This window comes from Ambystoma mexicanum, chromosome 1q (genome assembly GCF_040938575.1).
Source record: "Ambystoma mexicanum isolate Mex_15411 chromosome 1q, UKY_AmexF1_1, whole genome shotgun sequence".
NCBI lineage: Eukaryota > Metazoa > Chordata > Amphibia > Caudata > Ambystomatidae > Ambystoma > Ambystoma mexicanum.
Window position 1 is genome coordinate 478,406,043 of NC_090922.1, and position 27,878 is coordinate 478,433,920.

At 46.4% G+C, this 27,878-nt stretch overlaps 1 long non-coding RNA gene across 1 annotated transcript in view; it reads left to right on the plus strand.

The window, feature by feature from the left end:
- The first annotated feature begins 1,409 nt into the window (after window positions 1-1,409).
- LOC138521599 (uncharacterized) overlaps window positions 1,410-27,878 on the plus strand; it is a 135,230-nt gene continuing 108,761 nt past the window's right edge. Inside the window, exons 1-2 of the long non-coding RNA XR_011283079.1 lie at window positions 1,410-1,648; window positions 7,644-7,714. This is a non-coding gene — a long non-coding RNA (uncharacterized lncRNA). The remainder of the gene's footprint in view (window positions 1,649-7,643; window positions 7,715-27,878) is intronic.

Genomic DNA, 27,878 nt, shown 5'->3' on the forward strand with positions numbered 1-27,878 from the left:
CAGAGCGTCCTTCGTATAAAGGAGCAAGGATGGAACAAGCCATATCGGACATTAAGTTGTTTAAGAGCAGGCCGGAATGACAAAAATACTTTTCTTCTTTGTGCTGTACTTCTAGCAACATCCTGTGACATATATAACTTACTGCCATGCCAAATTAGAGATTTACGTTCTTTAACTGTGGAGATAATAAGTTGCAGTTGAGAGTATTCCAAAAGGTAAAATATGAGCGTTCTTGGTGGCTGACGAGATGAGGGAGAGACTGAGGGTTGGCCAATCCTATGGGCTCGTTGTATATTAAAAGTAATTTCCAAGGGCAAATGTAGTATGCCCGGTAAGAATTTTTGTAGGAAGACAATGGGGTCCGTGCCCTCAGCTCCTTCAGAAAGGCCAGAGATGCGTAGGTTATTGCGCCTACTACGATTTTCCAAATCTTCATTATGCTTTTGAAGTTCTTTAATGGATTTCTCCATTTGTGCTACCTTAGGCGATAAATCTTCAAGCGCGCCAATTCTTTTCTCTGCCTCTTCTACTCTGTTGTTAACTCCCATCCACCTTTCATCTAGTTGCTGTAACTTAATATTTGTGGTTTCCATGAAGGGTTTGAGTGCCCTGATTTCAGCAAGAATGGTTTCAATAGCTGGGTCTGAGATTCCAATTGGAGGTGGTGAGTCACTTTTGGGTCTTTTCAGAGTAGTTGAGGAGGCGGTAGCGTCTTTGATAGAGGCGCCATTTTTTTTGGTTGGTTTTTTTGGTTGGTTTTGCTGGTTGCCATATTTGTGCCAGAGTTGACAAATATAAATTGTTATGACGTCTAATTCTTTGTAGAAGATCTTTATGCTGACTAGTAGTATATAATTATTACTTCCATATTATTCTTAGGCTTTACTCTGTGCTAGAGAGACCAAAAAATGGAAAGACCCAGAATAATAAGGCATATACTACTGGAGATTAAGTTAGATATATTGTGTAGGGCTGTTGCCCAAAAATAGAGGTTTAAATCTGTGGAGCTGTAGAAGTACAGCAGTTGGATGATTGTAAGCCAGTCAATTAATACAGTATTGGAAGGTTGCAGCAATGAGGCATGGCAGTGGTGTGAAATTTAAAAGCAGCGCTTAGTATTTGCAGAAGGGAGACTTAATATCTTGTTCAGTATTATGGTTTTAAAGCTTGGTTTGCCTTTGAAATGTGGCTTAAATGCCCATTCACTGTTCTTGCAGACTCCTTTCTGAGGTATAAGACTAAAATATCCTCTTATTAATCCGACTTATTTTCTCCTTTTTTTTTATCACTTCAATCCCCCTTTTTTTTTTTTTTTTTTTTTAATATATCTTTTTGCTTCAGTATAAATTAGAATAATGTAGACAGTTCGCTTTTATAATTATTCCTTACTGTTTTTCTTTACCAGTTTCCTTGGAGTCCAGCGGGTGGCGCACTCGTGAGGAAGCGCTGTGCTTTAGGGCCCAGACCGGGGAGTCAGCTGATTTAACACGCCGCGTCTCTCCTCACGTGGTGCGGATCGCGTTCCTGGATGCGTCCGATGCGGAAGTTGGAGCCTGTCGCGTGTGAAGCTGTTCAACACGCCGGAGCCACGAAAGAAGTCCAACAGGTGGAAGCGGGATGTCGGCAGAGCTCAGGAAGGAGAATAAAGGTAAGTTTATCGACTTAAAAGTTGACCTAATGCTATTATGTATTAAATGTGAGGTGGAGCCGCTGTCTTAGGCTGCCATCTTGCCTCAGCGCCAAGCCACGCCCCCCTCCCTGGTTATTTCTAACCAGCTACCAGAATGGTATCCAGGTGGCTTACGAGTTGCTTGGTCCCACCAACTGAAAGGAAGAAGACGTCCTTGAAGGGACTTCTCTGTCGAGGTGAACTTGGTGATTCGGGCCTGCAGCAGGGTTCCACCGGGCCAACCAATGGTCCAGCAGTTGCAGCAGCAGTTGCAGCAGCAGTTGCAGCAGCTGTTGCAGCAGCTGTCCTCTTCCAGCTCGTCTGCATTTGAGTCCAAGAGACTTGCCTTTTAAACAGTTTTCTCCCATTGATTCCAGCCTAGCTGCTCCTCACCTTGGCGGACAGTCAGCCAGCCAATCACGCCAGGAGACTAAGCACCTCCCTCACTTCCTGCCCACCCCAGACACTCTGGCGCGAGAGGCGAGCTTCAGTCCTGAAGCCCACCAAAGGCATAGACACAAAGGGACCAAACCTGGTTTGGCATGCAGAGACAAACTCTAGAAGGTCCTTTCCACAAAGAAATGGCAAAAAAAGATCAGGACCTGTTTAAACAAAGGGGACTCGGGCGCCATCTTGAAAAACATGGGTCCCACGATTTTTAGCTACCGGTGTTCGCGGTCGGGAAAATTCATGGTAGTTTGTTGTAAAACCACTGCCACCAGCCATTTCGATAGGAAAGGGTAGCATTTGACTGCTACACGAGTTTCTAGACATAGGGGATACTAGGTAACTCCTTCAGCACTCTATTGTAAGATAGTGGGTGCTGGGTCTAGGAATTTAAAAAGACTAATAGTCAATTTAACTTTACATTCTCTGGGAAACAGTAATTTATCCCAGAGAAGGTATTTAAACCTTGGGACAGCCTAAAAGGCTTCCCTCTGTCACTGCACTGAGGGTGCTGTGTGACACACATGAAAAGATGATGTCTATTGAGTTGTCTTAAAACACCATAAGCAAAGAACACAAAGTGGGAAAAAAAGGCTCACACTGTCTCATGTAAAACAATCAAGTTCTCAAAGTCCAGCAAAGTTGCTGGGGGTCTCTAAGGTGAAGGGAATTAGCACATTTATGAGCATTCTCCCTAACACTCATTCTCCCCCCCCCCCCCCCCAGGGACAGGAGGATTTCATCCACCCCTGGATGAATCGCCTTACTCCAGTCGGTCATACATTCTGGAGAGACCATCCAAATTATTACACCCTGACCTTTGTTTAATGGTAAAATGAAATCCCTGTAGACTGAGCATTTTAACAATTTAGGATTTTCCCCTTTCATCTGCATTAACCATCTCAAGGATTAGTGGTCTGTCTGAATCACAAAAGTAGATCCATACAAGTATGGTATAAACTTCTTCAGAGACCACACAATGGCAAAACACTCTCGTTCTATGGTTGCCCACCTTGTCTCCGGTTCCTTCAGCTTTCTACTGATGAAGCAGATTGGGCGTTCCCTACCTTTCTCATCCAGCTGACTCAGAACTGCACCTATACCTGTATTGGAAGCATCTGTTTGCACAATGAAGGTTTGGCTGTAGTCAGGAGCTCTAAAGACTAGTGCTTGACAAAGGGCTTTCTTAAGTCCTTCAAATGCCTTAGTGCACTCCTCATTCCACCTGACCTTTTTGAGGAATTTGGGTGAGGAGAACACATTCAAGGGAGAAGCTATGGACGCATAGTTCTCTATGAAGTTCCTATAATAACCAGTGAGACCTAAGAAGGCTCTATATTGGGTTTGAGTAGTAGGGGTGGCCCATTCTTGTACAGCTTGTACTTTGCTAGGCAATGACCTTATTTCACCTCCTCCTACCTCTTGTCCAAGGTAGACCACTTTGCTCTGTCCAATTTGACATTTCCTTGCCTTTATGGTCAGATGGGCCTGCTCAAGAGCCTGCAAAACATACCTTAAGTGGTCAACATGTTCTTTCCAAGTAGGGCTGAACAATGCAATGTCGTCCAAGTATGCCATGCAGAAGTCCTCCATCCCATTTAGAACTTGATTAACCATCCTTTGGAATGTTGCAGGTGCATTCTTTAGTCCAAAAGGCATTACCTTAAACTGGTAGAGGCCTGTTGGGGTTGAAAATGCAGTTTTGTCCTTGGTATGGTCTGTCAGGCTATTTGGCAATAGCCTGACGTTAGGTCAAATGTACTGAGGTACTTGGCTGAACCAAGTTTGTCCACCAGCTCATTTGTCCTTGGTAAAGGATGGGCATCAGGCACCAGTCTTTGTGACTGCATTCAGAGCTCTATAGTCCATACAGAATCTCAACTCCTTGGATCCTGCCTTTGGCACTAGAACAACTGGACTAGACCATGGACTGGCAGAGGGCTCTATTACCCTGAGATCAAGCATCTTGTTGACCTCTTCCTTTATGTGGGTTCTGACATCCTGTAACCTTTGCTTTTAACAGGTAACAGTCACCAGTGAGAATATCATGCTGGCCCCAAAGGGTCAAGCCTGGTGATAGGGAAAACAGGGAGGCAAACTGGTTTAACAGAAACTTGCACTCCTCCTGTTCCAGTGTCAGATTAGAAGAGATATTAACTCCTATCTTCTCATCTAAAGGTTGTCCTCTGAAGAGATCAGGTAGAGGTTCACTCTATTCCTCTTCTTGAACTGGAGCTCGACGCAAAGCTCCCACCTCTGGTCTTGAGACATAGGCTTTTGGTTGGTGTGAAAGACCCTGGGGGCCTCCTTAGGATCGCCTAAATCCACCAGATAATTGACCTCCAAGTTTTCCCACAACCTTGAAGGGTCCAATCCATTTGTCCTGTAAGGCCCTCTGCCTTGTAGGTACCATAACGAGAACTTGCTGATCTTGAGTAAACTCAACCATGTTCGCCTTCTGGTCATAGCCAGTGCTTCACCAGAACCTGACCTGCTCTCAAGTTATCTGCTGCTTCTGTCATCATGTGTGTCATTCTCCTCTGGAGACCAAGCACATAGTCAGTGACTCCCACTGGCTTGGGGGAAGGAGCACTCTCCAACCCTTCTTTAATTAGGGCCGAGGGGCCTCTAACTGGATGACCGTACAGAAGCTAAAAGGGACTAAATCCAGCTCCCTCCTGAGGGGCTTCTCTATAAGCAAATAGAAGGCATGGCAGTAGAAGGTCCCACTGTCTTCTAAGGGGTTCCTCTAAAGCACCTATCATGCTCTTTATAGTTCTAATAACCCTCTCTACCAACCCATTTGTCTGGGGATAGTAGGCAGTTGAGAACTTGTAAGTCACTCCACAGTTTTTCCACATGGCCTGCATGTAGTGGGACATAAAATGTGATCCCCTGTCAGAGATGACTTCCTTAGGAAAACCTACCCTGGTAAAAATACCAAGTAGGGCCTTAGCAACAACATGAGCTGTAACAGTCCTCATAGGTATGGCTTCAGGAAACCTAGTAGCATGGTCTAATACAACCAATATAAATCAGTTGCTTGAAGAGGTTGGAGGGTCTAAGGGACCAACAATGTTGATTCCTACCCTCTCAAAAGGGACTCCCACCACTGGGAGAGGCACCAAGGGTGCCACCTTCTTGGTTCCACTTTTGCTAGATGTCTGACAAGTGTGACAGCTCCTACAGAATTTTTCTACATCAGACCCCAACTTAGGCCAGTAGAAATATAGAGAAAGCCTTTCCTTGGTCTTCTTGAAGCTCAAGTGACCAGCCAAAGGAATCTTGTGGGCTAACTGTAGGAACTGTTGTCTGATCTCTAGAGGCACTACACGTCTTCTGTAGTCCCCTGGGATAGACTCAGTTGGTTCACTTAGAAGAGGCCATCTTCCCATTATAACCTGTGCTTCTCTGGCTCTTGCCCATCCAGCTGGGAAGCTGCCTTTTGGCGAAGTCCTTCAAGAGTAGGACACTCTCCTTGACCTCTGCTGAAGTCTGCCCTACAGGGGCCACCTTCTGCCAGTAAATACTGCAGCTCAGGATGGTCTTTAGGATCCAGATCTCCAACAGGGGGAAGGTCTTCTTCCAGCTCTGAATCTCCAGCAGCTGATTCAACCTTTCCTTGTTGTTCCTCACACTCAGCCTCAGCTGTTGGAGTAGTCACAGGTGTGACTTTGGACAGTCCACTCGGGGATGTCCTTGTTGGAAGCACAGGAGTGCTCTCTTGCATTTTCTTTGAGGCTTTGGGTTTCCCTTTTGTCTATTTCTTCCTAGAAATAGCACTTAGTAGTTCCTGTGGGCTGGGTGTTATAGATTCTTCTGTAATATCCTCTGGAGAGTCAGTTAAGGTACTCTCTGGCCTTCCTTGTTTGTTCCTGTTTCCTTTTGCTGGGAGGCCTGTGGGTGCTTGATACAACTCCAAGAGTTTTTAAGTCATTCCCCAACCGGACTCTCCCAGGCACCTCACGCTGCACACTTACAGGTATCTTGATAGTCATGTTGTTGCACTGGATGAGAGCTGGTAATCTGGGAAGCATTTGAACAGGCCCTCCAGCAAGTTTAGTGGGGCCTTTGGGTGCTTTAGCAACATTTTCACATTTGAAAAAAGATTAATCCATCACTGTAATGCTGGCCCCAGTGTCTCTAATGGTAGGGGTTTCCTGACCATTTACAAGTACACTGTCCTTATAATATTATTTTGTGTTATCTGGAATTGAATTATAGACATCTAAATTCTGCTGTTCCCTCAGACCCAGGGACACTAAAACACTGGCAGAGATTCCAATGGGGTCTTCAGCCAGTAATAGAAAGTTTCCACTTGCCATTTGTACTTTTCCATCTGGGGAAAAGGCTAAGGAGACAGTGTGGACTACTGAAGGTTTACCCTTGCATCTGGGATCCCCTTTCACATCACATGGTCAGTAGACCCACAAGCATAACATTTTCCAAATGTTTTGACAAATGGGGGTTTCTGCTGACCTCCCTCCGGTTTAGCACCAGAGATTTCACTAGCCTGATTTGGTTTCCCCTGTGGCTTATTTATTTTATTTTTTTAAACAGAAAAAAGGTATCTGATTTTATTCATATTTAAAACATGTATTTATTCACACTGAACAACTTGAGTTATCACCTGCTGCACAACGATCTTCTCTGATACAAATTTCGATGTATTATTAATTACTTAATACACTGCCTGTCTCACTGCGTTGATAAGCAGATATACATAATATAGAGACGTTTGACAGAAATTCATAAAGTTCCCTGTCAAAGAACCAGTGGCCTTTAACACATCGAAAACTTTGTTGCCGGTTGACCACATTTATTCGCAATGAGGACCCGCCTGGCAACCTTAAATCGAAATGACCTCCTTTGTGATGCGCTTGCCAGTAGTTGTCCATTAGTGGGCGATTGCTGTAGACTCATGTTTGCGATGCATAAAAGATTGTCAAATTTTCTGTATTTCGTCATTGTGCTTCCAGATAACACAGCAACCTTGGACATTGTATCCAGCCACTCTTTAGGTAGATCCAGCAATAACTGCTATACACATCCAACTGCTGGTTTCACATTGAATTGATCACTTTTCAACAGATGTTAATTTTTTATTTCCTGCAAATGCATATGAAAACATCTACAGTCTCAGGCCTCATAGGCCAGTTTACAAGGTGCCATGAACATTGCTCTACCATATTGTCTTTGGTATACTTTATCCCCCCCATTTACAAACTGTTTTCTCAATTATGCTTCTAACACACATCAGGCAACCCCGTCTAAATTGCTCCATTTTCAAAAGGGGGTTATTCGCCATTTGTATCACCCACACTGTTCTAGATATACATCTCTCCGCCCCATGCCCAGCCCTCAGCTATGTTAGAGCATGTGTCAAGTGCATAATTTCTACAATGCGTTTGTAGCTCAGCATGTGACATTTTACGTAGCAAATTATCTGTTTAAGCTTTTTCCAAACATTAGTGAGCTCTGTGAAAGTGTTTTTTTTTTTTTTAAACTTGTCTTTATTATTTTTCAGATATCAACATTCACCAGACATTGCAACAACCCGTTTGGACAGTGATGAGCATGGGTGGCAGGATTCGTAAGGTCTAATTTCATTGTTAATGAATTTTCGTTATTCCTGCCTCCCAACTTTCATATGCCTCCTGCTCCATCCCCGGTGGGAACTGCGGATTCCTACAAATTAAACCGTTTCGTGTTTGGATGTCCCATGCCTCCATAGTTGTTTTAATTATTTCATTAATCCCTATGTTGGGGTGTCTGTGTTGTTTCTGTTTCCAGAGTAGCTCTACTAGCGGGGTTCTTGCAACTGCTCTGTCTTGTGTTGCCCAGATCGGTTGCGGATTGTCACCCAGCCATTCCCGTAGAACCTTTAACTGGGCCGCTTGGTAGTATTTCTGGAAGTGAGGGAGCGCCAGCCCACTCTCCCTGGTTGGTGCGGTTAAAATTGCCCTGGCCAGCCTCGGCGTTTTCCCCTTCCACACAAAGGATGTGATTACTTTCGATAATGTTTTAAAGAATGCTCTGGGTACCCCCACCGGGAGCGCCTGGAAGTAGTATAGAAGCTTTGGGAGGATGGTCATCTTCACCGTTTGAATTCTGCCCCACCATGAGATCAACAGGGATTCCATCTTTCCAAATCTCTGCGTACACTTGCGAGAAGCTGGGGTTAGTTTTTACCATAAAGCTGCCCTACCCTGTGTTAATGTTATTCCCAGGTGTTTAATGCCTTCTGCTGCGATCTTGAGGTTCAATGCTTTGCTTCTCTTTCTATCTCTCCCCTGTCTCCCGCCAGTATTAAGATTTCCGATTTGTTCCTGTTCATTTTTAGGCCTGAGATGGCCCCGAAGTCCTCCATCTCCCCTAACACTGCCGCCAATGTTTGGTCCAGCTCTTCAAGTGCTATTAACATATCATCCGCATATGCGGTTACCTTATGTTGTATGCCTGCCATGTCTATCCCTTTAATATGTGTGGCTTCTCTTCATTTCATTAGTAGGGGTTCTAGAACGATAGCGTATAGTAGTGGGGAGAGCGGACAGCCCTGTTTTGTTCCATGGGATATAAATACCTTTTCAGTAACCTCCCCATTGACAGCCACTCTGCAGGTTGGGGAGTTATAGTTCGCTCTTATTCTTGCAATAAAGTGTGCCCCAAAACCCATGAATTGCAGGGTCTTAAATAGCATGGACCATTCTACCCGGTCAAAGGCTTTCTCTGCATCTACTGCAAGTAGAATTATCGGAGTTTGCGTTATTCCTATTTTTTCCACCAAGTGAATGATCCTTCTAAGGTTGTCGTGGGTTTGCCTTCCTGGGATAAAGCCTGATTGATAGCTTTGGTAGAAGCGGGGATAGTCTTGCTGCTAATATCTTAGTGTATATTGTGGCATCGATATTTATTAGGGAGATTGGCCTATATGATGATGGGTTCTTCCCTGAAATACTAGGACCTTCGCTTTGTTCATTGTGGGGGTCACATTGCCACTATCTTTAAATTAGTTTAGTAGCTTGGTTAGGACGGGGATTAGCAGATCTGCGTATCTTTTATAAAATGGTGCGGTGTAGCCATCCGGACTTGGTGCTTTATTTATCGGAAGATCATTTATTGCTTTTTTAACTTTCTCTTCCCTTAGAGGGTTCTCTAGGGCCTGCCTGTCTACTTCTGAGATTTACGGAAAGTTGAGGGTTTTTAGATATGTGCCCTGTGCGTCTACCTCCGGGTGGTCTGTGGAGTAAAGCTTCTGGTAGTATTCTCTAAACACTTCCCCTATGTCTTGTGTGCGCGTGAGGTGTTCCCCTTTCGTGTCTATGATGTTCTTTATCGTGGTGTCTTTCTGCTTCGCGCAGAGTTGTCATGCTAGCAGCCTATCTGCTTTGTTTGCTTTTATGTAGTATTTTTGTCTTAGGTGCAGTAAGCTCCTCTCCGCTCCTTTTGTGCATAGCATCTCTAGTTGGCCCTGTGTGTGTCTTAGTGTTTTCCTCAGAGCTCTAGTGGGCTGTGTCATGATTTTCTCCTGTAGTGCCGTATTGACCTTTCCAGTTCCTTTTCCCACATATACCTCTGTTTCTCCTTCGTGATTTTCAGTGCCATTATCTTCCCGCGGATAACCGCTTTAAACGCCTCCCAGACTGTGCTCATTGATACTTCCCCAGTGTCATTTTGCGTAAAGTATTCTTCTATGATTTCCCTTATGGATTCCCCCGTAACCGGATCTTATGTCCCCTGGTAGCCTCCACCTCCAGAGACCATTCGTTTTCCCCGGGAGTTTCAAATCAGACCACAGGGGTGCATGATCGGATAGTGCTATAGCACCTAGTTCCAGCCCCTGGATCTTGCCCATGAGCCCCACTGATACCCAGAAGTAGTCAATTCTTGACATGGAGTTATGCACATGTGAGAAGAATGTATACCCTCTTTGCTCCCCTTTCAGTTCCCTCCACACATCGTTAGGGCTAGGTGGTCCATCTGCTGTTTGAGGCGTTTTGACGGTGCCCCTTGGCCATGTACACTCCCTGTGCTTCTATCCAGTTGTGGGTTCCATGCCATATTCAGGTCCCCCCCCCCCCCCTGCAAAGGTTTCTAGTTTTCCCAGGGTATCTCTGAAAGCCATCCTGTCCCACATTGGGCGCATATACTGACGCGAGGGTGATCCGCTGCCCTTCCAGCACCACGTTTGCGAACGCATACCTTCCCTCCTTATGTGCAATTGCGTCCTCCAGTTTGGCGTCCCTTCTCTCCCTCACCGCTATCAGAACCCTCAATCTTTTTTCTGTTGTATTCGCCTGAGCCCATATTTTGTATTTCCTTACACAGGTTTTCTGTTTGTCCCTTGCACTAATGAGCTTCTTGGAGGAGTAGCAGGTCCGCCCTTTCCCTTTTGAGTAGTTTCTCCAGTTTCACCCGTTTCGTGGGATGATTCATCCCCCTGATATTATGTTACAATGCGTATCTTCCCCATTTAGTAAGGAACGTGCACCTAAAGCGTTGAGTCCCGTTTTTTTTGCCGCTGCTCTGGTTTTCTTGCCCCCCCCCTACCCCCCAAACAAATAACCATAAACCAAACATGTTGCCCCCGAGCAGGGCGAGGGTTCCTAGTGATGCCAGGGCGTTGCGCCCACAGCTCCCTGCCCTCAATCCTCTCGGGGGGGGGGCGGGGAGGGGGGAGTAATTTTTGTAGTGGATCCTAAACCCCACATTACTGTCTGTCCTTACTGGATTCCAAGCCGATGGGTCCCTCCCGGGCCGCTGTTGCTGCCTTTCTTGCAGCAGTTCATTTTTTCTCTGTCCCTCCCTCAAGGGATCCTTGTGTGGCTGTCGCCGGGGATGCCCATGACGTTCCTTTTCTCTTTATCTGTTCATGGCAGCTTCCTACGGCTTTCCCTTCCCGCGATTGGCCTTTTTTGTTTAATTGTTTCCCAGCCTCTTGGTTTTCTCATTTGCTCCCCTCTTGATGTTGCTTGATCCGCTTCCTCCCCGTCGTCCTGGAGCCCCATAATATTGAAGCCCTCTTCCCAATGTGGTCGCTCTTCTCTGTTCCCCTCCCATGTGAAGGTCAGTCCAAACGGGAAGGTCCACTTGTATCGGATTTCTTTCGCCACCAAAGCCTTGACTAGTGGGGCCATCGCTCTTCTTTTTTGCAATGTGACCAGGGCCAAGTCTTTGTAGAGTTGAATTTCTTGTCCGTTCATTCTGATATGATCCATTTTTCTAGCCTTCCTCAGGATCTGCTCTTTTTGTGGGTATGAGGAGAGCGCCACCAGAACATCCCGTGGTCTTTCTCCCGGTGCTCGAGATCTTTTTGGTCCAACCCTGTGGACCCTGTCCACTCCGATTGTGGCTGTCTCTGGTGCATCTAGTATTCCCTGAACTCCTCCTCCACTGCAGTCATAAGGTCTTTGTCCAGTACTGTTTCCGCCATGTTTTTGATGCGTATGTTAGACCGTCTGGAGCGGTTCTCCAACTCCTCACATTGTATTTCCAGGTTATGGGTGAGTCCCACCAAGTGTTCCTGTGTTTCGCTAACCTGTTGCGTTTCCTCCTTGACCCCCCCTGGACCGCTCTTTCCAATATGTCTGTTCTCTCCTCCAGTTTGGCCACGTCGACCCTGAGGTCCTGTACCACCTGTTTCATGTAGTTTTTCATCATCATGAAATGCTCCTGTACAGAAGACATGAATTTTTCCTGCAGTGCCTGGAACCATGATTGCATGTCATCCCTAGAGGGTCGGTGATGGGGGGGTTTGTCTGCGTCATGCCTTCGCATTGTTGGTTCTCCTGGGGTTTCTCTTTAGCTTGCGTCGTGGTGTCCGTTGACCACAGTTGTAGGATGTTTGCGTCGTGCTTCGAGGTCTGCGGGGCCTGTTGGGTAGCGTTATTTTTGCTTTTTGTCCTTGACATGTTCCGTTCGATGCCGTCGTGGATCACCCGATGCCGCCCCCGTTTGTTGAGCCCGTGCCTGTTAGGGCCTTCTTGAGTGGCCCCTTACTTGTTTGTCCGGGTTTCTTTTCCTGGTCAGGGTTTCCTATCTCGGCAGCGGGGCCACTCTGCTTGGATCCCGTCGTTCTGATGGGTTCCCCCCTCTCCCTCTTGCGGTGTCCACGCTACCCGCTGGGTATATCCCACTGGGCGCCTGTGATGTAGCCGGGGGACTCCTTCCCCAGTGCCCCTCGTCAGACTGCCGTTGCTGTGTCTCTTCCCTTTGGTAATTAGATTGCCCCGCTTATGCTATGTGGGGGTGGCAGGGGTATACACTTGACCCGGTCTCTATTTCCCCCTCTCTGCTCTGCTCACCTCTGGGGGGGGGGGGGATTTGAATCCAGGTGTCCGTCTCCCTGCCGCTATCTGTGGGGTCCGCGCAGGGTGGGAGCCACTCGCCAACCTGCGTCGTCATCCGCGCACTACCCTCGGTCAGTGCGTAGCAGTCTCTGGCCCCTCGCTCCTTGTACTTCTTGCTGGTTGCACCTCCTGGCCATGTGTTGGGGACCCTGCCGCCACCGCTGCCCCTCCGAGTTTCCTTGGCTCTGGGTGTCTTCCATGGGGGGAGGGGCCGGATCGCCGGTTCCACCGCCTTCAGGCCGCCGCCGCACCCTGGTCCGATTCTTTTAGATTAGTATGCCTTGGCGGGGCGCTGGGAGGGATGGGGGATTCCCCCCAGCCCCTCCAACTCTTTTCTTTTTTTTTGCGAGGTGTTGTCGTCTCGATCCGCTACGGTGTTGTGCCGGTCATGCGGCGGAGACCTCCCGATGGGGGAAGGGCAGTCACAGCTTCCCTCGCTTCCTCGGCGCTCCCAGCTCCCTGATGGTCGTTCTACCGGACCGGAGGTCTTGGGGGGGGGGGGGGGGCGGGGAACCACTCTCTTGCCACGTGTTTTGCTGCTAAAGCGTGCTTATTTCGACTGCCTGGGGAGAGCACGATTTAGACGCGACTCGTCACCCCGGCGGCCATCTTGGAGAAAAAAAATCCCTTTTTTCTGTTTTGGGCCCTGTTTTGGATTGGAGGCATTAGAATTCTCTTTTATTCTTTTCCTGCTTCCCATCATCCTTCTTCTGAGTTGCCCCAGAATCCTTGTGAGTAGCCCTTTTGACAACCCACAAGTCAGCAGCCTTTGCTAATTTCTTTGAATCAATTTCCTTAGTCAGCCAAGTGCTGTCTCCGCTCAGGAGAGCAGCCATCAAAAATACAATCCAACAAAAATAGATTTCTCATTCCTTCAAAAGAGTTAACTCTATAATCCTTTACCCAACCATCTAAGTTCTTCAAACATTCACACACCCAGGTATCCCAAGGGGTACCATCATGCTGTTTGAGGGTCCTAAACCTCTTAAGGTACTGGGAAGGAGTTTTCCCAAATCTAGCTTCACGTTTTCGTACACCAATCTTTCCAGTTCCCCCACCTACATTACAGCATCAGTTGCAACCCAGGGAGCCTAGACAAAAGCCAAGGAATCAACTGATTCCCTGTGAAACCCTGAATCCCATAGTTGTATTCAAAAGCAGCCAACCAATCCAAAATATCAAGTTTCACCTCATACATACTCAAAGCTTCCTTAGGCATGCAAGGTCTCTTAGGACTGGAAGACCTAGACTCTGGGAGAGAACCATTTCCAAGAGACAATCTGTTGGGGGAGAATTCTCTGTTTAGGCTGAATTTCCTAACCTAGTGAGTCCCCCAGCAGCTTTGCTGGATTTCTGGGGTTTCTTTTTTTCTCCTGCCAAGAGTGAGACTCTTTTACCCTCACTCTTGGGCATGATTTGAGTGTGTTTCTTTGACTCTAGATGTGTTTAATGGGGTCTTTTACTCCATAGGGCTGCATGTGTTTTTGTGATGTGTGTTACACTGCACCCTCAGTGCAGTAACACAGGGGTGTCATAGTGACCCCCCAATATAGACTCCATACCTTGGTACTGTCTCCCAGGGCATGTAAAGTCACCATTGACTTTACTAGTCTCAAATTCTGAACAGAACCAGTACAAACCATCATATTGTGGACGTACTGGCCGGGGTCTGTTAGTCGAGGGGGCACGTCTCTGTCCCCCATGATCGAGTTTTGGCTGGTGGCAGTGGATACTACTTTTTATATTGGACCGCGAATATATCTCTATGGGATTTCCCATTGTTCGAGGCTACCAACTTTAATTATTTAATTCCTATAGCCTCGAACATACCGCCGGTTTATTTATTTAATATTAATTCTCCGGTTGGTATTTTTGCCAGAACTCGGTTCTAAAATGGCGTTTGTGTTCGCTTCTGTGACTCCAACCCAAGTCGAGCCCTTTGTTCCACTTTTTGGCAGGCTTCTCCACATAAGGCCTCCAAAGTGGTGCCACTCTGTCTGGGGTACTTAGGAGGGGTGGAGGGTGATTTAGGCACCCTGGATTGAGTTGCCTAGGCAACTCAAGTCGCACTCCATCCTGATTGGCCCAAGTGGTGAGCTGGCCGGCTCACCACTTAGCATGTTTGAGTGACAGCTAGGCTGAGTGAATGGGGGTTTTCTGCATAAAAGCAGGGCTTTGGTGACTGGAACTTCAGAAGGCGCCACAGCACCTAAGAATCCGACGAGGGAGAAGCTGAGCCGACCTGCTACGACGACACCACCGGTGGAGCCCTGCTGAACCGTCTCACCACTTTTCCCAACGACAGAGGAGATCTCCAGCCCGGAGAGTCTTCTTCCTTCGACTGGTGGGGATAACCAGTCTGCTTCCTGGAGCATCTCGTGGCTGCCTTGCCTGTGCCAAGCACCCCGGCAACCGGGATACCACGTTTCACCCCTACAGCGAATCAAAGGGTAGTACCTTTAACGGGAAAACTCTGCGGCTGGTTTCTTCCCTGGCAGTGCAAAGACCTTCATCTTTCCTCCGCGTCGAGATCTTCTCTTCTTCTGGACGACGCTGCAACTTGCACCTGCTGCCAGGAACAACTACCCCCGCTGGAGGATCCTTTCCACCTAAGGTACCGTGTTCCGCCTGGTTTCCCTTGCAGCCGACTGTACGGGGTAGATTTAGCCCCCGGCTTTCGAACCTGGGTTAGCTTGGGACACCCTGGCTAAACTTTTCTGAGCCTCTCTAAACCCTTTCTGAACTCCCTGCAAGACTTTCAAAGCGTATTGTAATTGTGTGATCTTGGGCGCATTTGTGCTCTGCTCTCTAAGAGTGGGCCCGGCCGATGGACTTTGGCTCACCAGTAACTTTTGTCTTTTCTGCCTTGCTAAAGTGTTCCAAAGTATTAGTGGTGTATCTCCCTACATTCTGCCTTTTTCCCTCCCTTTTTCGTAAACTTATTGGAGTGCCATCTATAGTTAAGCGCTCACCTCTGTCTGGAAATAAGTGGTGTTCACTAAGACTTATCTGGTAAGGAATAAGGGATGTATATATAATAATAGTAACTGTGTTTGGAGTGTTTCAATAAGTGTGTTTTGAAATAATGATATACCTTGATACCAAAGCTCTGGTCAAGTGTTTGCTTGTGCTATTGTATCTGAGTGCCTATTGTGTATACTTTGCATACTGCCTAACTCTTCTTGAGGGAAGTCTCACTGCTCAGCCCCAGCTACCAGGTAGATCTGGGTGGTACAGACTGCTACCAAGTGGGTTTACTGCTAACACCTGTAGTCCTAAATCTTTTGCAGTGTTCCCAAAGGGAACTGCACAGGTTTCTGCCTAACACAATCTCATTATTTCAAGAGCATGATGCATTTCCATTTCTCTGAGTTTGATTTCTTGATATTTACTTTCAGTTTGCATTTGGAGCCTTTTGAATTTTAACTTCAGTCTAATTTTGTTCAATAAAGACACATTCTGGACTCTGTACTGGACCTGGTAGGGTCCATATGGCTAAAGGTTTAGGCAGAAGAGCAGGTAGAGGGGCAGTGAGGCTTGCATCCTGAGACTCCTCTGACTCCTCAATAACATTAGAGGTAGACTCTACATCAGTTTCCTCATCAATATTATCCACATTTTCTGAGAGATTAGGGGTTACAGCCCAATTTCTCAGTCTTTGATGTTCCAAAAATCTTTCAACCAATTCATTTTTCTTTCCTTTAACAGAGAGGTTCCTATCTTTACATATTTCCTTCAATTTATCTACTGTTAAAATGATCAGTGCCTCCTGTTAGTAGTTATCCATATTAGACATGTTAAAATTGCTTTTCTAGTGGTGCTTAGCCTTGTAAGGGTTAGTATCTGAACAAAAGTAAAGCAGAAATCTCAACGTAACAACTGTACAATTTATCCTCACCGCCTGCCACCAGTGTTAGGCAAAGTTTGTATGCAGTAGCCTCTGGGACACACACACACACACACACACACACACACACACACACACTGACACACACTGACACACACTGACACACACTGACACACACACACTGACACACACACACTGACTGACACACACACTGACTGACACACAAACTGACTGACTGACACACACACACACACACACACACACACACACACACACACAGACTGACTGACACACACACAGACTGACTGACACACAGACTGACTGACACACACACACACAGACTGACTGACACACACACACACAGACTGACTGACACACACACACACAGACTGACTGACACACACACACACTGACTGACTGACACACACACACTGACTGACACACACACACACTGACTGACACACAGACTGACTGACACACACACACACAGACTGACTGACACACACACACACAGACTGACTGACACACACACACACTGACTGACACACACACACACTGACTGACACACACACACACTGACTGACACACACACACACTGACTGACACACACACACACACACACACACAGACTGACTGACACACACACACACACACACACACACACAGACTGACTGACACACACACACACTGACTGACACCCCCCCCCACCCCCCCCCTTCTGTACCAAACAGTTTTCGGTAGCGAGCTGAGCAGCCAGGCTTATCTCAAGAGGTAATGTCAGCTTGTAAGGGTGTTACACAAAGGTCTATGTTGCGGGTGAATAAAGGAAAGCGGCCCCTTTTAAGAAATGAGAACACACCAGGGCGGGAGGGAGCCGGAGGAGGGCGGAAGGGGAGGGACAATGGAAGAGTTGGGCAGTTACTTGTGAGAAGAATAAAGGGAAGGTTGACAATACTTCGGTGTCCGAGTTTCTGTGAGTGAATGCGCATGAGAATGAGAGGCCTACTCTAGAGGCTAACAACTAGCGACGGGGCCGCCGCATCCACGACGTGCTGCAGGAAAGGAAAGGAGCCCTGCAGAGAGGGAAAGTTGCCGCTGCACCCACGGCGTGCTGCAGGTAGGGTGGAAAGCCCAGCAGAGTGCAGAAGAGGCCGCCACATCCACGGCATGCTGCAGGATGGGTGAGGAGACCAGCAGTTTACAAGACGGGTGAGGAGGCCAGCAGTTTACATGACTGGGTGAGGAGCCCAGCAGTACACAGAAGCTGCAGACATCGTTGCCTGCGGCAGAAGAGAAGGTGAAACAAAGAAAGAAGCGGACCGCGAGCCACCCACGTGGGAGAGCCGTCCCGCAGCAAAATGGGTACCAGGTGTACGCGGGCAGCCATCGAAGAACCATGCAACAGACAAGAGAGCCCAGGAGGACTGACACACCCGCAAAAGGAAAAGAAGATCTAGAGAAGTCCAGCCATACGCGAAGGAAGGCAACGAACCGGTAAGGCGCCCCGACCCCTCCAAAGCGCACCAAAACCTGCCGCCCAAACACGGGCTCAAAACTCTGCAATGCTCGCACAAATACCATAGAACATTACAGTGAGGGGCTACACTTGGAGGTCAACGCTGACAGTGACCCAGTGTGGGAACTTTGAGTAAGGTATATGAACATTAGTTAATCTGAGTGAACAAATGCCAGAAATATCCATGCCACCAGGGAAGCAGGGGTACAAGCCTTGCAAAGAAGCAATGGTGCATGCCACCATCTGGGCAACCTAACCACGAACTACAGCACCACCCAGCCACACACGGGCAATAAGGGAAACCCAGCACTGCCACGACCAAACCCGCACAACAAAAAGGCTACTAGGGGCTACGCCAACCGCGGCCCACTTTGAATACCGCAAACGACTACAACAGAATGAGGAGCAAGTACCAGCCTGCACATACCTAACCCGCCGAAGCGCCACAACACAAGAGACCATGACTGATCCAGCACAAGTAGCTGCTGACGCTGGGGTGCTACCCGCGGCCAACAGAAGCCCCACGTCTCACGCCAGCCTTATGAGACACACCAACCCATTTAACCTCAACCCACACCATGACCATGGGCAAAGGTGGGAAGAATGGGTCAAAGAATTCGAGGACTTTGTAGGCGACATATGAACCAATGACCCTCCCAACAAAATCGGCATATTCACAAACGTTGCCGGAAGAGAGATAAAGAACATCATAAGGATAATTCCACCTCTGGAAAGAACCAACTATCAACAACTCCTTGAAGCTATCAACAGCAAACTGGTAATTACACCCAATAGAGACTTTGAGCGCTACGCCTTCAACCAATGGGCCCAACTACCTCACGAGTCTCGGCCAATTCGTCATCCGTCTGCAAAGGAAAATCCTGAAATGTGACTTTGCCAACTTCAATGACGATGAGGCCATACGCCTACGAATAATAGAGGGATAAATATCATTATTTAGGAAACACCTCCTAAAAAAAAAACTCTCCCTCAAAGAATTTCTTGGCCTAGCAAGAGTATACGAATGAATAGATATCCAGGCGGCCGCCATTGAGAACCAAAAAAGGATGACATTGCAGCCATCACACCATACTCAATTCAGATAGAGACTTATACTCAAGGTTTCTTGGTAAAACACTTCTTAATTTATTAAACGATCATTTATAAAGCATTCACTAAATGAGGCAACCAATATCACACACAAACTATACTACAATAATCAATACTAAGTGGTTGAGCTCCCTTGAAGTCGGAGCAAAATAGCATTGAAGTAGGAGCAAAAAGGCATAAATTGATAAAACGAATATTGCAGTTACTTTAAAACAGTGCAAATAGTTTGAGTGCACCAGAGGAGTTGATTCAATGCAATAGGTAGGCCAAAGTCAATGGACTAGTGTCTTGTATAAGTAAAAAAAGGTTCTGGTATTTAAAACGGAAAAGTCTTTGCCACGATTCTTGGAAGTAGTTCACGGAAGAAAGGTTTGTATGTCGGGTCACAAGCTGACTAGGCCTGCAAGTTGCCAAAGTTCCACGAGCTTTCGTAGTGAGAGGTAAGTTCTCTCGGTCGGGTTTTCACAGTACCTTATACTGAAGAAAAAGATGCAGCTGAAGACTCTGTTCCTGCAGATCTTGCTGTTCCTGAGCCTCAGTTGTGGGGACAAGAGGGAGGACGTCGGGGGACTCCTGCACTGCACGGGGATGTATCACAAAGCTGGCAAATTGGCAAATCTTCAATTCCAGTTGCTGTTCTTCAAGCACACAAGCTGGTGTCCTTCTCCCTGGTTCATCCTAACCAGCTCTGAGAATGGTATCCAGGTGGCATACAAGTTGATTGGTCCCACCAACTCAAAGGAAGAAGTCGTCCTTGAAGAGGCTTCTCTGTTGAGGTGAACTTGGCGATTCGGACCTGCAGCAGGGCTCCACCGGGCAAACCAACGGTCCAGTAGTTGCAGCAGCCGTCCTCTTCCAGCACATCTTCGGTTCTTTCGTTCCAGTGGTCGACTCTGCCTTTCAGTCCAAGAGGCTCGCCTTTTAAAAAAAAAAATTTCCCATTCATTTCAGCCTAGCTGCTAATCATCCAGCAGGGTGGCTCTGCTTGCCTGACGGTCATCCAGCCAATCACACCAGAGTGCATTTGGGTCTCCTAGGAGACTAAGCACAAGGAGTTTCGGGCCCCTCCCTCACTTCCTGCCCTCCCCCCAGACACTCGGGTGCCAGAGGCAGTCTTCAGTCCTGAAGCCCGCCAAAGGGACCAAACTTGTTTTGGCACGCAGAGAAACTCTAGAAGGACCTTTCCACAAAGAAATGGCATAAAAAGAAGACCGGGGCCTGTTTAAACAAAGGGGGCTCAGGCGGCATCTTGAAAAACAGGGCTCCTGTGATTTTTAGCTACCGGTGTTGGCAGTCGGGAAAAATCATGGTAGTTTGTTGTTAAACCAGTGCCACAAGCCATTTCGATAGGAAAGGGTAGCATTTGACTGCTACACAAGTTTCTAGACATAGGGTATACTAGGTAACCCCTTCAGCACTCTATTGTAAGATAGTGGGTGCTGGGTCTAGGAATTTAAAAAGACTAGTAAAGTCAATTTAACTTTACATTCTCTGGGAAACAGTAGTTTATCCCAGAGAAGGTATTTAAACCATGGGACAGCCTAAAAGGCTTCCCTCTTTCACTGCACTGAGGGTGCTGTGTGACACACATGAAACGATGATGCCTATGGAGCTGTCCTAAAACACCATAAGCAAAGAACACAAGGGTAAAACACAGCAAAATACATGTGGGGAAAAAAGCTCACATTCTCTCCAGGTAAAAAAAATCAAGTCCTCAAAATCCAGCAAAGTTCCTTGGGGTCTCTAAGGTGAAGGGAATTAGCACATTTAAGAGAATTCTCCCTAACACTTGTATTACCCAAATGGTAAATTAGAGTTCAAGGAAATCTCTAAGCACTATTATGGTGCAATTCTCAAAGCTAAGTGCTCTTACTATACAATGCAGGTAGAAAATGCCCTAAATCAATCTAAAGCGTTATTCTCTTTAGTGCGTTCACTGTCTTCTGGCCCTACTTTATCAACTAGTGTTGTCCCCTCTCAAGTTCTTTGTGATTCACTTTCAGGGTTTTTCATTCAGAAAATGTCAGACATTCGGGAAAATATCTTGAGCTCTTCTCTTAAAACCAGTCAGGTTCATTTCTTCCCACTCTTTGTCTCAGTTTTCCAGTTTTTCTTCTAAAGATATTCTGGCTGCCACAGCCAAATTAAAATCTGCCTCTCCATTGGACCCAATTCCACTTAAGGTGCTTCAGGAGACTGTGCCAGAGTTGGCCTCCTGGGATTCCCAGGCAGTGAACACGTCATGTGCTGAACGATTGGCTGTGGCAGCCTTAAAACAAGCGATGGTAGTGCCATTATTTAAAAAAAAAAGTCCTTGGAACTCACGATCCCAGAAAAATGACGTCCTATCTCTCTTCTGATTCTTATGAAAATCATGGAGACGCTCAATTCCCCACTATTGAGATATTTTAATGAAAAAACTTTTTTCTTTGATTCATTTCAGCCTGGGTTTAGGCTCCTGATATATCAAGAGTCTCCTTGTGTCTGCTGTGGATGGCGGGCCAAGGTGAGTTGACGGTTTGATACTGTTAGATCTCTCAGCCGCCGTTGACACCGCCGATCTCTCCACCTTATTGGACCGCCTATACACAGGTCTCTTGGGCCCAGTTCCCATCTGGTTCTCATCATTTCTGTCTCATAGAACCCAAATTCTTACTCTTGCTCCTTTTGGTTCTTGCTTTGAAGCACATGTGGTGTTCCTCAGGGGTCTGCCTTGTCTCTGATTCTGTTTAATATCTACATTCAGCCTCTTGTCAGTCTCATCCACTCGCACAGCTTTTGTTGCTATTCCTATGCTGATGATACCCAGATTATTGGTCATTTTAATCTGAGGATTATAATTATTCAACTCAGTTTAGTGGATGCTTGGAGGCCATTGCATGTTGGATGGGTGACATTTGGCTGAAGTAAAACAGACAAAATAAAAATCCTTGTGTTTGGGTCTTCTCTGTGGTCCCCTGCTTTCCGACCCCCTACACTTGTTCCCCTTCCTGTTCCTGTGGTTAAGGATCTTGGGGGTAAAGATCGCTTCTTCCCTTACAATGGAAGCTCAAATCAGCACTGTTTGCAAATCTGGACACTCCTCTCAAAATTCGGAGTAAAATGTTGCCTTTCCTTCAGGAAGCAATGTATGCTCCTGTGGTGGTGGCACTGGTGCAGAGCAGACTATTGTAATTACGTCTACCTCGCTCAGCCCAAATATTTGTTACATCGTTTACAACGTCTGCAAAATGTGGTAAACAGGATTGCTACTGGCACTCCTTTTGGGTCACATATCTCTCTGGTTCTCCAAAAACTCACTTGGCTCCCTGTTGAGAACCTGGTTGCCTTCAAATCACTTTGCATTGTCCATCAAGCTCTTTATGTGCAAGGTGCAGAGTATCTGCAGTCAAAAGTCCTACACTATGTTCCTACAATATATGCCTATATAATATAAATGAGAACCAGTGGTTGGGCTTTTCCCATTGCAGCTGCAACATTATGGGATTCTATACCTAATTTGTTAAGATCTACTGCTAATCATTTAGAGTTCAGACGTGCTTTAAAACATTTTTGTTTTAGCTTCTCACCCAACTTCTGTTTAAGCCTTCTCTGGTTTAAGTGCTGCTTATTTCCTGGCGCCAAGGTACTTTTGGTGAAAGGGGGCATTATAAGTGTGATTAGCAAAACATAACATGCTCTGATAATGTGGAATAGTGACTGTCCATGAATTTCTCATGTCGATAATTAGTTACAACATGTACTTGAACAGCCAGATTTTAAGATCGTAATGGAAGATGATGGAGGGATGTGGGTCAATGCATTTCTGGGGGAGGGGATAGAGTTCTAGAACTTAGAGGCACCTACAGAATGAATGGCTATGTTTTGGGTAATTCTTTAATTCAAGCCACATATTTGGAACCGTTCAGACTGATGACGTTTCGTGATTTAGGATGATTTGAAAATCTAGCAAGCTTCATTTGATAGTTGTGAACAGATTGGCAGTATTGTTTTCATCAGCACTAACCATTTCATGGAGGCCTGCAAGGAGGACATTTCTATACTCAAGTTGTGAGATAGCAGGGGCTTTGAACAATTACTGATTCTAGAATAAAATGTGCTATATTCCCCAGCACACCTGAATTGGAACACATTTATCATAGTTCTGACACTACGTCAAGCTGTAGCTCATTGTCCAGGGTAATACCAAGAGACAATACAGTAGGATTTGTGGGTTATGTGAGAGCTGGTATTCAGGAATGTGTGGGGAACTTGGAGGATGAGGAAATACATAATTCGCCTTTTCTGGGTTGAACTTGAGACATTGTTCGGACATTGGAATGCAGACTGCCAACTGCATGATGTCCTGAACTATAAGGATATCTGGGTAAAGCTGGGTACCACCAGTGTATTAGTGCCTTGTTCGGTTCAGGTCTCTGGTTTGTTCAGACATTCCTTCCATGAATATGTTGATCATTATCAGACAGAGAACTGGGCTATGTGGAGACCAATAATTCACACACCAAACCTCTGTTTGGTGAGTGAATCATTCGAGACAGTGAGTATTCAATGTATAATCATTGCGAGTAGTCCTGGAGGAAGTGGGTACATCATTTAAAAAGGGTATCATCAGTAACGAGGCATAATTTCATGGTATGAAAATGCATAATCTGGTTTACCATATTTAATGATGCTGCTAGGTCGGGGAGGATGAAAGACAGGAGTTTTTGTTTATCCGACACTACATGGGTAGTGAGTTTCAAGGTTGTATTCCTTCCTGAAAAATAACTGCTGATACCTGGCCAGGCTATTGCTAGAGATGTGTGTGAGCTACTTTGCTTCAAAGCTTGTAAAAGAGTTAGCTAGGGAAGGGAAGCCTGTAAAAGAGAGGAAAGTGTTCATATCAGAAGCATTTGCTGATATATTATATACCAATATGTTAACTTGACCCACCTTTCGAGATACGAAGCAGATCACAAGTTGGATCCAGCCAGAGCCCATACTACAGGCAGCCTCTTTTACCTGTTTGTCTGGTATCAGCTGTTCAGAAAAGGTTGAAGCGTTGAATGAGAAACAGATTTTTTTATTTTTGTCAAAATATTTTTATTGAAATATCGCTCAAACATGAAATTCACTGCAGAACATAAGACAGTGATAAATCATTAATCAACCAGCTTAATCAACGCTTCGAAATTTCATTTTAACATAGGTGGAATTCCTTCTACGCTTTGTAAAGTCTTCATTAAACTCTGGGAGGAAGCTTACTTGAAACACCAAAATTTTAGAGAAAGGAAAGTAGGAGGGGAGAGAAAAAAAATTAAGAGGAAAAAAGAAAAAAAGGATTTATACATATAGCCTTCATATCACTAGCATTAATATCAACATTATTCTCGAGAGCGACCCTTCCCACATAAATCCAGGCTACCCCAGCATAGTGTAAAGTTCATAATCCAGGGCTGTCATGGCCTAAGAAGATATTTAATCAGTTTGGGCTGGAAGAACATAGGTTCTCTTTTGGCTACATACTCCAGGAATGGGCTCCAAGTCCTGGAGAACTTAGATGTCTTGCCATTTATCGATGCTGTTAGTTTTTCCATTCCAAACAGTGCCCAAACATTCACCCACCAGTAGGCTACATGGGGGCCCTCCATCTCTTTCCAAAATCGAGCCCTTGTGAGTCGGGCTGCCATGAGTAGGTGGGTGATCAAATCCCCTCTGGGACCCGATTGCGGATATGATCCGTCATCTGGCGTGTCACCTAACAGCATTATAAGAGGGTCCATAGGGAGCAGCACTCCGGATATATCTTTGATCTTCGACCTGATTTCCAGCCAGTAGGATTGAATGACTGGGCAGTGCCACCACAGATGGCCCAAATCTCCCCTCTCTCCACACCCGTGCCAGCACATGTCAGGGTAGTCTGGATTCATTGCGTGTAACCTTTGGGGAGGGGGGGAGAAGTACCAACGAAAGCAAAGTTTGAGCGCACATTCTCTTACTGCCTTGCACCTACAAGATCTATGAGCTCTAGCCCAAATCCTCTGCCGAGATTCGTGGGACACGTTGATCCCCCAAGTCCCTCTCCCATGCTGAAGTATAAGGAAGTTGCTCGTCCTCCGGGATTGCCTCCAAGAGACAGTAGCAGGTAGTTATTCTGTGTTGACCTTCTGAAGCTGTCAATTCCAGTCCCGTAGGGGGCCTATTAGCTCCCTTTCTTATGCTAGTTGGTTATCCAGTGGCGGATCTGTATGTATCTTTCTGGGAGAGTAAACTTTTCTTTACATTGGGCAAAGGTCAGTGGCTGATTGTCTTCACAGAGATCTCGCAGTTTCAAGGAGTTCCCGTGCAACCAAAGTTGGAATGAGTTAGGTTGAAGTCCAGGGGTAAAGGCTGGATTCAGCGTGATGGGGGAGAGTGGGCCAAGGCCCAGTGGAAGCCCTCTTTGCGACCGGAATCTATCCCAACAGCGGAGTGCTGCCAATGTGGAGGAGAGAAGGGAACTCCGATAGGTGCACGCTTCCCGTGGGAGAAAGGGCAGATGGCAGAGAGGGATCGAAATAGAATATTGCTCAATGTCCTGCCATTTGGGGACCTCTGTTGGATTAGACCAGCTCAGGATGGTGGCAATTTGAGCTGCCCGATAATATCGTGGGGTTAGAGGGGAGACCGAGACCTCCCAGTTGCTTACTCTGAGTTAAGAGCTTACGCTGTATTCTTGGCGTTTTCTGTCGCCAAACAAAACGGCCCACTTCCTTCTGTAAATCAAAGAGGTCCCGTTCAGGAATCAGTATGGGGAGTGCCTGGAATGTGTACAGGAGTCTAGGGAGCAAGACCATTTTAACTGCGCTAATGCGCCCTAACCAGGATATCTCTTGTGCGGCCCACTTCTGTAGCGTTTCGTTAGATGCTTTCAATAAACTGGGGATATTGGCCTTCCTTAGTCCTGTAAACGTTGGGGTCAAGTGTACGGCAAGGTACGTAATGGTTGTACTTTCCCAGTTAAGAGAATAGGTTTTCTGGAGAGTGCTCAGGGTGTTAGGGAGCTGCGATAGATTCAGACCTGTCGATTTGGCCATGTTTATTGTAAAGCCTGAAATCTTTGCAAATTGGGCGAGTAAATCCATAAGGGGAGGAACTGAGGTCTGAGCTTCTTTCAGAAAGCACAGAATATCATCTGCATATAACACAATTTTATGACAGTGCTCTCCTATCTCGAACCCCTGGATCTTTGGGTGGAGCCGAATTCTCTGGGCTATGGGTTCCATTGCTAGCGCAAATGCCAATGAGGAGAGGACACCCCTGCCTGCTATGATTCTGCTAAATAATTTTGCATCTGTATTGAGTAGGGCTATGGGGCGGTAGGATGTGCACCCTGTTGGGGTTTTCCAGGCTTCAGCATTAGGGTCGTAGCCAATTCCGCCATAGATTGTGTAACCAAGCCTGTTTCTCATAGAAAGTTGAATAATTTTGTGTGGTGAGGTGTAAGCTCAGCAGAGAAAGTCTTGTAAAATTTATTTGTAAATGCATCTGGACCAGGGGCCTTACCTAGAGGGAGAGCCTTAATTGCCAGCTCCACTTCTGGGCAGTTATTGGGTCTTCTAAAGACTCTTGTAGGATCCGCCCGGGAGGTTTGCCCTTGCTATAAAATCTTTGGAAGCTTGTGGGTCTCCCACATGTGCAGAGGTATGTTCTCTGAAAAATGTCTCAATAATTCTAAGTTTGCCATCTTCCGAAGAGACAAACCACCCTCCTTCATCTCGCAAGGTGTCTATTCTATTTTGTCTTGTCTGTTTTTTTTAACTTGCCCGCTAATAGTTTATTCAGCTTGTTCCCCCTTGTGTAGAAATATTGCTTGGTGAGCATCATCGCGTAGGCTGCCCTACCCATGTGGTGCACTTTAAGCGCTCTTTTTGCAATTCGCAGGTCTCTTAGGGAGCGCTGTGAATTTTTATCCTTATGAATCGCCTCTAGCCTATGGGCTTCGGCTTCTAGCTGCGCTTGAAGTAGTTTTCTAGCTCAACCTCTCTGTGCCGCCTGTTCAATCAGATGTCCCCTAATTACTGCTTTGGCTGCATCCCATATTGTGCCCCAATTCATACCACCTATGTCATTTTCGCTATAGTACAAATCCATAGCCTCTATTATGTGGGTTTGTATTAGTGGATCGTCCAAAATGAAAACATTCAATCTCCAGGGTGGTTGCCGGGGCGGGGTCGCCTGAAGCGAGGAAATGGTTAGTCTCACTGTGGCATGGTCTGAAAGGGCTTCTGGGAGGATTTCTGCATTGGTCACCAAAGGGATTAGTGAGTCTGAAATAAAAAAACATATCCAGTCTAGAGAACCCTCCGTGTACAGGGGAGAAATAAGTATAATCCTGTTCATTTTGGTGGATGTATCGGCATATCTCCAATGAGGGAATGATCCCGCAATAGTGTGGTGAGGGCTCCAAAATTGCTTTTATCATTAGCCGTTGGTGGTAGGGTTTTATCTACTAAAGGGTTAAGAACCGCATTAAATTCGCCCCCTAGGATTACCTCCCCCTCTGCGTGGTCAAACAGCGTTCTAGACAATTTTGCGAAGAATATATCTTGTTTAAAGTTCGGGGCGTATATACAAACCAAAGTGATTTTACGCATGTCGACCATGGCTACAACCAACAGGAATCTCCCCTCATTCATCCCGAACCACTTCCAATACTTTAAGAGAGATACCTTTGCGAACCCAGATGGCGACCCCTTGTTTATTTTTGGCCACTGGAGGCAAAACATTTCGTAGGATACAATTTATTGTTGAGGCGGTATTCATCAGCGGGGCATTGATGAGTCTCCTGATGGAACAGAAATGCTGCATCTAGGGTCAGTAGTCTATGAAACAGCGCCTTTCGCTTCAAGGTGGAATTTAGCCCCTGCACATTAAGAGTAATACAATTAACGTTCGGGGTCGCCATGTCAGGTTCGCTCA